Below are 10,980 nucleotides of genomic sequence, written 5' to 3' on the forward strand. Positions count from 1 at the left end.
AGGCACACAGAGAACAAGATAGAGATGATACTCGCAGATCCACCGAGCAGGGACGGAACGAGTTAACAACCAAAGGATCGGAGTGGAGACAGGTGAGAGGGGTCCTTATCCTGCAGTGGTGTGTCACAGGCTGATGATGATAATGATGATGATGAAGACGGATGTTGCTGCTGATGATGTTGATGCTGCTGATGATGATGATGTTGATGCAAACTCTAGAATATGGTTATATGATAGTGATGTATTTGATGATAATGGTGATGATATTAATATAACTTCTGTACTACATTTTTTACAGTGTTGGGATGGTGATGACATGCTGCTGCTGCTGCTGCTGCTGCTGCTGCTGCTGCTGCTGCTGCTGCTGCTGCTGCTGCTGATGATGATGATGATGATGATGATGATGATGATGATGATGATGATGATGATGATGATGATGACGACGACGACGAAGAAGATGATGATGGTGATGATTACGACAACGAAGACGACGACGACGATGATGATGACGACGATCTTCAAGTCATTGGCTGAGTCACCTCTCCCTTTCCTTTCTGTTTAACTTCGTGTTTTGGTGACTGGGCATGTGTGTGTGTGTGTGTGTGTGTGTGTGTGTGTGTGTGCTTGCTTCTGTTCGTGTATGTATATCTTAGTTGATGATACCATAGTTATTCAAATGGCAGAATTATTTCCACACATTCATAGTTTTATTTCAAGTGTAAATATTAGGCCAAGAATATAGGACCTTTTACCTATACAATTACGAGACACTTACGCAATATTCTGAAAAGCTTATTACATCCCATAAATCACAGCACAGGGTTCCATAATGCACTGATCAACGTCTCTTTATGTATCGTTAGGAAGTGGATGAATATGAGTGAAGTAATACATATAATTTGGTCTTTATTTAAAGGTAAGAATGAACCTCACATATTCTTTTTTATTTTAAGGATACAACACATGATTTTCTACATTTTATCACAGTAGCTCTAGGACCGGCCCTGACCGTCTGCTTCTCACTAATCATTTTCGGATGAGAGATGTTGTACTCATATAGGCTTTAGAGATTATAGTTAAGCCAAGTTACGTTCCACACATTGTCACACACCATCACCCTCTCACACCACACCATACCATACCACCCTCCCACACCGTATCACACCACACCATACCAGTCTCACACTACACGACACGAAATCACACTCCCACACAACACAAAATCACCCTCCCACACCACACAACAAAAAATCCTCCTCCCACACAACACCACACCACACCACACGACACAATATTACCCTCCCACACCACACCACACATAACCACCTCCCATACCACACCACACATAACCACCCTCCCACACCACACCACACATAACCACCTCCCATACCACACCACACTACAAAAAAATCCTCCTCCCACATCACACCACACATAACCACCCTCTCACACCACACCACACCACACAAAGCCACCCTCCCACACCACACCACACCACAAAAAAATCCTCCTTCTACACCACACCACAGAAAATCACCCTCCCACACCACAACACACATAACCACCCTCCCACACCACACCACACATAACCACCCTCCCACACCACACCACACCACACAAAGCCACCCTGCCACACCACAACACACATAACCACCCTCCCACACCACACCACACAAAGCCACCCTGCCACACCACACCACACATAACCACCCTCACACACCACACAACCCTCACCACATAACCCTCCCCACACCACACCACAACCCCCCCCCACCACACCACACCACACCACACCAAGGAGATTAACCTAAGGGTCCTGAAACTCCCGCATCTAGTAATTCTGAGCTTGTTTCCAGGTAACTCCACACACACACCTCAGGTCACGTCTTTCACGGAAGAGATAACAGAAGGACAGCGAGCGTAACTGAATGGCAAGCCAGAGATGGAGTGAGAAGAAGAGGTGCACAGAGAACAAGATGGAGAGATCATATGATGCAGATCTACCGAGCAAGGACGGAACTGGCTAATAATCAATGGATCAGAGTGGAGAAAGGTGAGAGGGTCCTTATCATGCAGTGGTGTGTCACAGGCTGATGGTGATGATATTGATGATGATAAAGTTGTTGATGCTGATGGTGGTAATGCTTTAACATCTCAACGTATGAGGTTACAGAATGCACAGTGAGGCTGCATAGTCAGTAAATGAAAGAATATGAGTGCATTTAAGTATTTATGTAATGTGATGAATAAGGATGGAAGATTAGAGGATGAAGTGACTGGAATGATGCGTCAGGGAAGGAGGGTTGCTTGTTCTCTAAAAAGCAGTGATTAGGAAGAGGGAACTGAGGATGAAAGTATGAAAAAAAAGGGGACTGCATGCTGTGATTCCCACTTTAAAGTATGGATGTGAAGTTTGGATCTTGCTGGAAGGACACAAGTCAAGAGTGAGAGCGGTGGAAATGAGCTACTTGAGAGGAGCATGTGGAGTTTCATAGAGAGACAGACAGACAAATGGGCAGATGAAGGAGCGTTGTGATGCTGATGTGGATGAAAGTGAAAGCGCTAAGAGAAATACTTCGAGATGGTTTGGCCATGTGGAGAGGATGGCGAATAAGAAAATGACTAGAAGAGTGCACATGAGTTAGCTGGAAGGATAGAGGGGGATGGGGAGACCGATGATGAGATGGAGGGAAAGAGTAGAAACATATGAGTGGGATACTTGAGCTAAATGGTAGAGGACAGTACATCATGAAGGCGATTTGCTTGTGGTCACCCCTTAGGGGATTAAGGCGTCTGGCTATAGATAAACAGATATAGATAGAAAGGTAGGTGATGATGATAATATGATGATGATGAGGAGGAGAAGGAGGAGAATGGTAATGATAATGAGAATGCCGGTGTAAATAATAATGATGATGATGATGATGGTGGTGGTAATGAGGACGACAACTACGATGATGATGATTATGATGATGATGATATTGATGATGATTTTTGTCGGCAGGTGGAGGGACGAAACAGCAGGAACTCTACCATCGGTCCAAGCATCCACGATTCCACATCCACCCATCCGTCCATCCATCCATCCATCCATACATCCATCTCGCTTGATGTTAAAAGCTAAGTCTATTTAACTTTAGTATCAATTGCTTCTTCATAAGCTTTCCAGCTGTCTGAACAGATCAGCAGTAGTTTTAAAAACTAAAATAACTCGGTTCTGGTGTTCAGTTTGGTACGTTTATTTTCCTTTTATCAGAACTGGCGGGGTAAATTTTGAGAAAAGTCCCTCAAGTAACTCCTATTATTTTTTTTACTAGGTTCCTAATGATGTCCATAGATCTGTTGTGGCTTTAATAGTTTTCTAGACAACGCAGTCTTGGCGCATTTTTCTGTCACCCTATTATACCATGTCATATAGTGTTCTCGCTTGCTTGCTCTCTACGCTCGCTCGGTTGAACAATAAATCACTGAAGAAAAGGTGGTATAAAGCCCCCTAAGCCGCCGTAGTATTACACCCTCGGTATGCAGTTCGTTCCCTGTGGCCTTGTAACTTTGTGTACCCGAAGCGCTTACAAAATAACTTGAAATAATTTTCCTTTCGTAACTAGACTCGTTTCACTTTAACTTGGCCTGAGTTGTTGTTGTTGTTCTTGTTACATCTTAGGCTCCTCTGGATGTGAACACTGTGTTATATTGAAGGATTGTCTGTGTTGTGGTGGTGTGGTGCAGGAAGTGAGTGGGTGTGCTGTGGTGTGGGGGTGCCACTTTGCAGTATGAGCACAGGGGATTGTATGTGTGTCATATTTTGTGTTAGTATTGTAGCAGGGAAGGTTGGTGTACTCGTGTCTCTGGGTTCGGTAGTGTCTGAAGGGTGTATGTCTGGTGGTGGCACATGAAGGATGCTGTTTGGTAGAAAGTTTTGGCTGGCTGGGGTGTCTGTGTGTTTATGTATGTGTTTGGTATAGAAAGTTTTGGCTGGTCGGGGTGTCTGTGTGTTTATGTATGTGTTTGGTATAGAAAGTTTTGGCTGGCTGGGGTGTCTGTGTGTTTATGTATGTGTTTGGCAGAAAGTTTTGGCTGGCTGGGGTGTTTGTGAGTTTGTGAATGTGTCTGCGAAGTGTGGAGTCGGGTGGAGGAGGGGACATGTTGCAAAGATAATCTGTGTAGTGTTGAGCGGTTGTTCGATTTTGTTTCTTTGTGGAGAGGATGATGCAACATAAGGTTACAAGGGTGGGAGGGATCTTGAGCTGAAGTGATGAACTGTGGGCCTCTCATATTCACTTGGTCTCTGACTGAAATTGGTTATGTTTCTTGGTGTAGGCTGTCAGTACTTGTGGTCTTAGTGTCTTCTGCTATCAAGGTATTGTTTTCTGTTCTTTAAAGCTCCTTCGTGTTTGTGTTGGATATGATTACGGCTCAGCTTGTGCGGCAGTAATTCACGGTTGTTTTAATGTATTACTTATAAGTGGAGGATGGAGTTGGGATGTATATGAGAGAGGGTGTGAATTAGGGGGAGTGATGCATAATGACGGGGGACAGGGTGGCATAGAGGCGACTTGTTTGTGGCCACCTCTTACGGGATTAAGTCGTCTGGCTATAGATAGATGGATAGACAGATAGCTTATAGTTTCCATACAGTTTGCCGAGTAGTAGCGATAGTTATCACTAGAATATGATGTTAGTCATGAATGAGTGCTGTGGAAAGGATGTAGAATTGTAGTATTGGCTGTTTCTGCTACTGATCTGCGTGACATTCTCATATGCTTTAAATGAAACTCTGTGCCAAGTTAAAAGTGAAAGGCGTGTATGTTTGTGTAGGAGGAACGAGAGACAAGGAGGTATTCTGTGGCCTGTTTTCTTTGTGCTTCCTACAAGACACAGTAATAGTTATGACAGGGCATTGATGGCAAGTTTGTGGGTCAGCACACACTTACGGCCTCTCATTATACAAGGTGGTCCATATATTACGCCACCCAGTTCTTGTGTGTTGCGGGCACGGCTCAGTGTCTACCAGTGTCTACCCTGCATCATTATCTACTTCCCACAACCCTCTTCAGGATTAGCTTTATAATATAGGCTTTAATTTAGGTCCATTGATTGCATGGTGGAGAATTCCCATAACCTTTTTTATGCTTAGCTGTATATCATTGTATTGTATAATCTTTTATGTCCACGATCACAAGGCTGAGTAGTAATTTGGTGAAGCAATCAGAATGTCTTAGCTCATCACAAAAGCCGTCCCCACAACACACAACACTGCAAAGCGCAATATACTTATCACCTATATTAAGTCAAAGGCAAAGTTAAAAAGGTAAGGAAACAAGACAGAAAATTTTTTATTATTAATATTTCAGTATAGAATACATTAACAGAGACAGCAATATAAAATATGCATTCAAAAGTAGCATTTGTCCACAGAACATCCTGGAGGGGAGCGACCTGACTTGCAAGGCAGATCACACCATCACCACCAGGCTTCTCTCGGCAGGTCAGGGCAGATCACCAGCAGCAGCAGCAAGTCATCTCACGGCTGGGGAAGACACGACACCCTGCCGCCGCCGCCGCCGCCGCCGCCGCCACCACCACCACCACCACCACCACCACCACCACCACCACCACCACCACCACCACCACCACCACCAGGCATCTCAGAGTAGGGGAAGACACCACACCACCGTCAAGCTTCTCACGGCAGGGCAGACCAAACTTCAGCAGGGTATGACCAGTGTGGCAAGGAAGCAGCGTCAAGGCAGCAGACTCCAGCACGACCTATGGACCAGATGTGTATTAGTTCAAATCAGTGTTAGCTTTAGTTATTTAATCTTCTATCTATCTGTATCTATTGCCAGACGCCTCAATCCCGTTTGGGGTGGCCACAAACAAACCGCCTCCAAGTCGCCCTGTCCCCCGCCATTTCACTGCCCTGCTCCCAACTCACACCCCCTCTCTCATATACCTCTCCACTCCATCCCTCCATCTCATCCTCGGCCTCCCCCTCCCTCTTCCCCCCTCCACCTCACTCACATACATTCTCTTCGTCAGTCGTTCACCCTCCATCCTCTCCACATGGCCAAACCACCTCAGTGTGTTCTCCTAACGCTTCCTATCACATCCACATCCACACCACAACGCTCCTTTATATCCTCATTCATCAGCCTGTCTCTCCATGTGACTCCACAGGCTCCTCTTAAATAACTCATTTCCACTGCTCTCACTCTTGACTTGTGTCCTTCCAACAACGTCCAAGCTTCACTTGCATACGTTAGAGTTGGTATCACAATACTGTCATGTAGTAACTTTTTCACTTCCATGCTCACTTCCCTGTTTCTTATCACTGCTTTCAAAGAACCAGCAACCTTTCTTCCCTGCTGTACCCTTTCAAGCACTTCACCCTCCAAACCTCCATCCTTACTCATCACACTACCCAAGTACTTAAACGTACTCATATTTTCCAATTCCTCACCATCCAACCTCGCTGTACATTCACTGACTTCACCTCTCTCAAAGATCATCACTTTACTCTTCCCTACATTCACCTTTAGATTCCGTTTCTTACACACTCTCCCAAACTCATCCACCAAGCCTTGCAGCTCTCTTTCGTCTTCACTCAACAACACAGTATCATTTGCAAACAACAGTACAGGGAGTTTCCAAACACTACCCTTTCTCACCAGGGCCACCCCAACATCCACTACCCTACCTTGTACCTCTTTTATTACCCCATCCATGTACAGATTGAACAACCATGGAGACATGACACATCCCTGTTTCAACCCAATCTTCAAAGCGTGGACTCATTAGACTGCTCAGATTCTGTTGGGAATGGCACACAGTTAGGGAATTATATCACCAATATTTTATCCAAATTTCCCATACAGGGTGTTGCATGAAATGTTTGACAAACTTCAGAAAGTTGTTCTTGGGGCAATTTTGAGTTAAGAATTGCTGCATCAACCTGGGCTAATTTCTCGTCTATTATGCTCAGGTTCTGTAGGGAATGGCAGCAGATTAGAGACTGGTATCGCAAAATTTTATCCCCTGCCACCACCACCAGGCCGTTTATTTTTAAATCCCCTTGTAAAACTGTAGAGATATATCGGCAGGACAGTAAATAGTGATCCTACTCTGGTACTCTGTATGGAATTTCAGAGAGAGAGATGATGATGCCACTGATTCATGGGGTTATCTTTAATTTAACAAGAAACACGTTACTTACCTCTCTATTCAGTTTGCACGAAAATTAATGTTTAAAAGACTGATAATATATTCACGAAATTTTCTTCTTAAAATTTATTAAGTAAATGTTTAATTTGAAGTGTAACGTCACTGGTGCATTATGGGAGCAACGTTGAGAGATGCTGGAGATGAGTGAAGATTTTATTCTTTACGGTGTTAGTCTACTTCTTATTATGGTAATTCTTATGCCCATGTGTTTATCAGTGTTTGCTGTCATTATCGAGAGGTGTAGTCGGCTGATGTAAGTTGTAATTATTAGCTATAAGGATGATATACGGCGGTGTGTATCTCCAGGTGACCAAGATGTCCCTTTAAACTCTAGTAAGCAGTGCTACTTAAATCCCCTGATATTCACACCATCTGTTTAGGTTTTAAGATCGAATGTGATCCTGTACATGGGCAGGCATAGTAGGTTAACAGGATTAAAATACAATACCAGATGCAAAGACCCATGGATTAAGTATTTTATTTCAGTTTTTTCCCCTTCATTCTTTCCTCGTCTTTCTGCCTACGGGTGACTTTACACTCCCAATTCTGTCTTGCATTCCTTCATTCTTTCCTCTTCCTTCTGCCTGTGGGTGACTTTACACTGAGTGACAAGCCAAATGGTCTGCCTCTCGCAACCCTACCCCCAACGTTTACACATCCCTTTCTGCGCCCAGTTGTCAGCTCCTATCCTTTCCACATGTCCAGACAATCTCAGTCAGCACCACCTCATCACAACAACACACTCCAGTCCCATCCTTGCTCTCAACTCTTCAGTCATAAACCTAGCCCCCCAAGGCCTCGCGTTCAAGGACGCACTGCACATCTACTCACTCATTGTCATTTCTGTATGTTTAAGCCTGCAAATATCCTCTTCCTTTGCTGCCCAAGTGTCACTACCATACAGTATTGCACTCCTGGCACATGACACATACAGAGGTCCTTAGCACAGACGGAAAGCTCTCTCAGTGTCAGGAGAGGCAACAGCTCACTGAATTTCTTCCAACAACTCCTCACTCTAGCCACAGAGCTAGCTTCAGCCCCACCTCCAGCATATAACATGTCTTCCAAGTAACAAAACTCTTCCACATACGCGAGAGACTCACCAACAAGGTCAGTCCTTCCATGCCTGACAATCTTCACCTGCTCTACCCGACACACGGCACACATGAAATCAGCATTATCTTGCAGTCTACCTCTAGTACCACTACATATCTTATGCACTCACTTATCACAGACTGCACAAGATGGAATTACTTTCCACGCCCTTGTGGCAGATCTCACATGGCCACTCTCCCTCTTCTTTGACAGTACTGCCACCAGCCCTATACACCATCACTTTAGTAATATCTGCATTTACTTTGAGCCCTTGTGTTTCATACCATCTCTGCACTTCCCAAATCTTTCCTCCGCCTTCCTTTCATTCTCTGTAATCAACATCAGATCATTAGCATACATCATCTCCCACGGGAGTCCATTTCTGAAGTCACATGAGAGGGTTTCAAGTACCATGATAAACAACAAGGGGCTCAAAATTGACCTCTGGTGCACGCCAGCATTCTTGGAAAACTTGTCACTCAAATTTCCATTCACACTTACCTGGGTGTGAGCACCCACACAAATGGCCATAACCACCCTAACCAGCCACTCCTTGATCCCAAGCTTTCTCATTGCCCACTTCACCACCTCTCTAGGAACTCTGTCAAAGGTCTTCTCCAAATCAACAAAAACAAAGTACAATTCCCTTTTCTTTCCTATATATATTTTCCTGAAACTGTCGAACAATGAATATGGCATCTGTGGTCCCTTTGCCTGACATAAACCCAAACTGTATCTCATCAATATTCACATTTTCTTATAACATACCTTCTAGAATTAGGAGAGAGGTTTCATAAGTTGATTGGAAGTCAGGAGACAGCAGGAATATACCATTACTGTTGAGGGGGATGAATTTGTGTGTAGGCTATGATATAGGAAGCATATCTCAGAATATGGATGTACAAGGTTAATCATATCTTGTATAGTACTTACACTTTCAGATTTGATAGCTTTTCCTTTTGTAATCTTTACTGAATGATGCAATCAGTTCATGATTACACATTATATAATCTCAGACTTCATCTGTGTCATTGTAGTTCGCTCACCTTGACAAATTTTAGTCCTTCTGCTGCTTAGTTCCTGTATCTAAGTGGCAGAATAAGACAGTATTATGGTTTTGCATCCTCCCCATAGATCTTCATTGTGATTTGCATAATAATCTAGTCTTTATCTCTAGAAACAGCTCAGCATTCAAGGTGGAGAGATGCCAGGTTTTTGTCAGTTTAGGGTGGACATGTAGTCTATATGGTTTGTCTTTATTGTTTTATGTATTCATTATTATTATTATTATTATTGTTATTTTTTACTGTGGATCAAATTTAGTGATTCATCTCTTCCGTCTATAAATCGGTACAACAGATAGGCTTTCATTCTCAGAGTATGACCACTGAGTACTGTACTGTCTTCCTGTGCAGTGTATATTTTGTCATTTGTACTCTCATTATAAGTTTCATTAAAGAATTTGTATCATATGTTTAGTTTCTGTGTCACTCAGTGTGTTAAGTTTATGTAATATATGGTTAATCGTTTAAGTCTTGCCGTTGGATAGCAGTCTAAGTTGCAGTTTTTACTTTCTCCCTTTATATAAGTAGCAACTGCTCTATATTCTTTCCATAGCACTTGTTCATGATTAGCATTAAACTGCAGGCTTAGGTATTCCAAGTAGCTCAGGAAATTTCGAGATATCTCCTCCTAAAGAGACATTAATAGGTACATGACAATTTAGTTTAGTCTGTGCATGTTGTTCAATTTCCAATTTTTTGTAAACATGTAAAGAAATAAAATACAGTAGAAGTTTTAGCCGCTATCCTTATGGGGCCGCGGTAGCATGGTCAGGATGGTGCTGGCTTCCTAATCAGGAAGACCCGGGTTCAAGTCCCGGTGTGATAGAGGTTTCTTTAAAATGTGGCTGAGGGAAGTTTGCGTAGCAGGCTTTCCTTAAAACCACAAGGCCCCCATACTTACACTTAGCTCACACACACCAAGACACTTACACACCAAGACACTTACATACACACTACATACATACACACACACACTACTACATACATACACACGTCAAGACACACACACACTACTACATACATACACACATCAAGACACACACACACTACTACATACATACACACATCAAGACACACACACACATCAAGACACACACACACAAGACAAGTACACAGCCACCTTCACACAGTAGACACACACACACACAGGGTGGGACAGACACACCACAGGCGGACAGAGAGGGACATATACAAAACACAGGGAGTGAGAGAGGAGGGGGTTTTATTAAAAAGTCCAATTTTGGTATACCTCCCGTGGCAAAATTGATATAGACCCCCCTTTAATATTTTTTGGATATTTTCATTTAGTGCCCCCCAGGCCCCAGACCCACTCGGCTGAACCAATTGTCTGGCGTCAGCTGGAACATGATGCTAAAGTTATGCCGGTCATGCGGGGGTTAATGGTGAGTGTAGTAACTGTCAGGCTCCTATGACTCACTCAGCCGAACAAAATCGTCTGTCAGCTGGAATGGAATACTAGAGTTGTCCCAAGACCAGATTCTTAACCCTCTGGTGCTTGGGACAACTCTAGTACCCCATTTCAGCTGACTCAGACGATTTTATTCGACTGAGTCATAGGAGCCTGACAGTGTCAATA

This window comes from Coenobita brevimanus, unplaced genomic scaffold (genome assembly GCF_032717465.1).
Source record: "Coenobita brevimanus isolate Jiangsu-jjx unplaced genomic scaffold, ASM3271746v2 jjx.HiC_scaffold_2860, whole genome shotgun sequence".
In the NCBI taxonomy this organism is placed as follows: domain Eukaryota; kingdom Metazoa; phylum Arthropoda; class Malacostraca; order Decapoda; family Coenobitidae; genus Coenobita; species Coenobita brevimanus.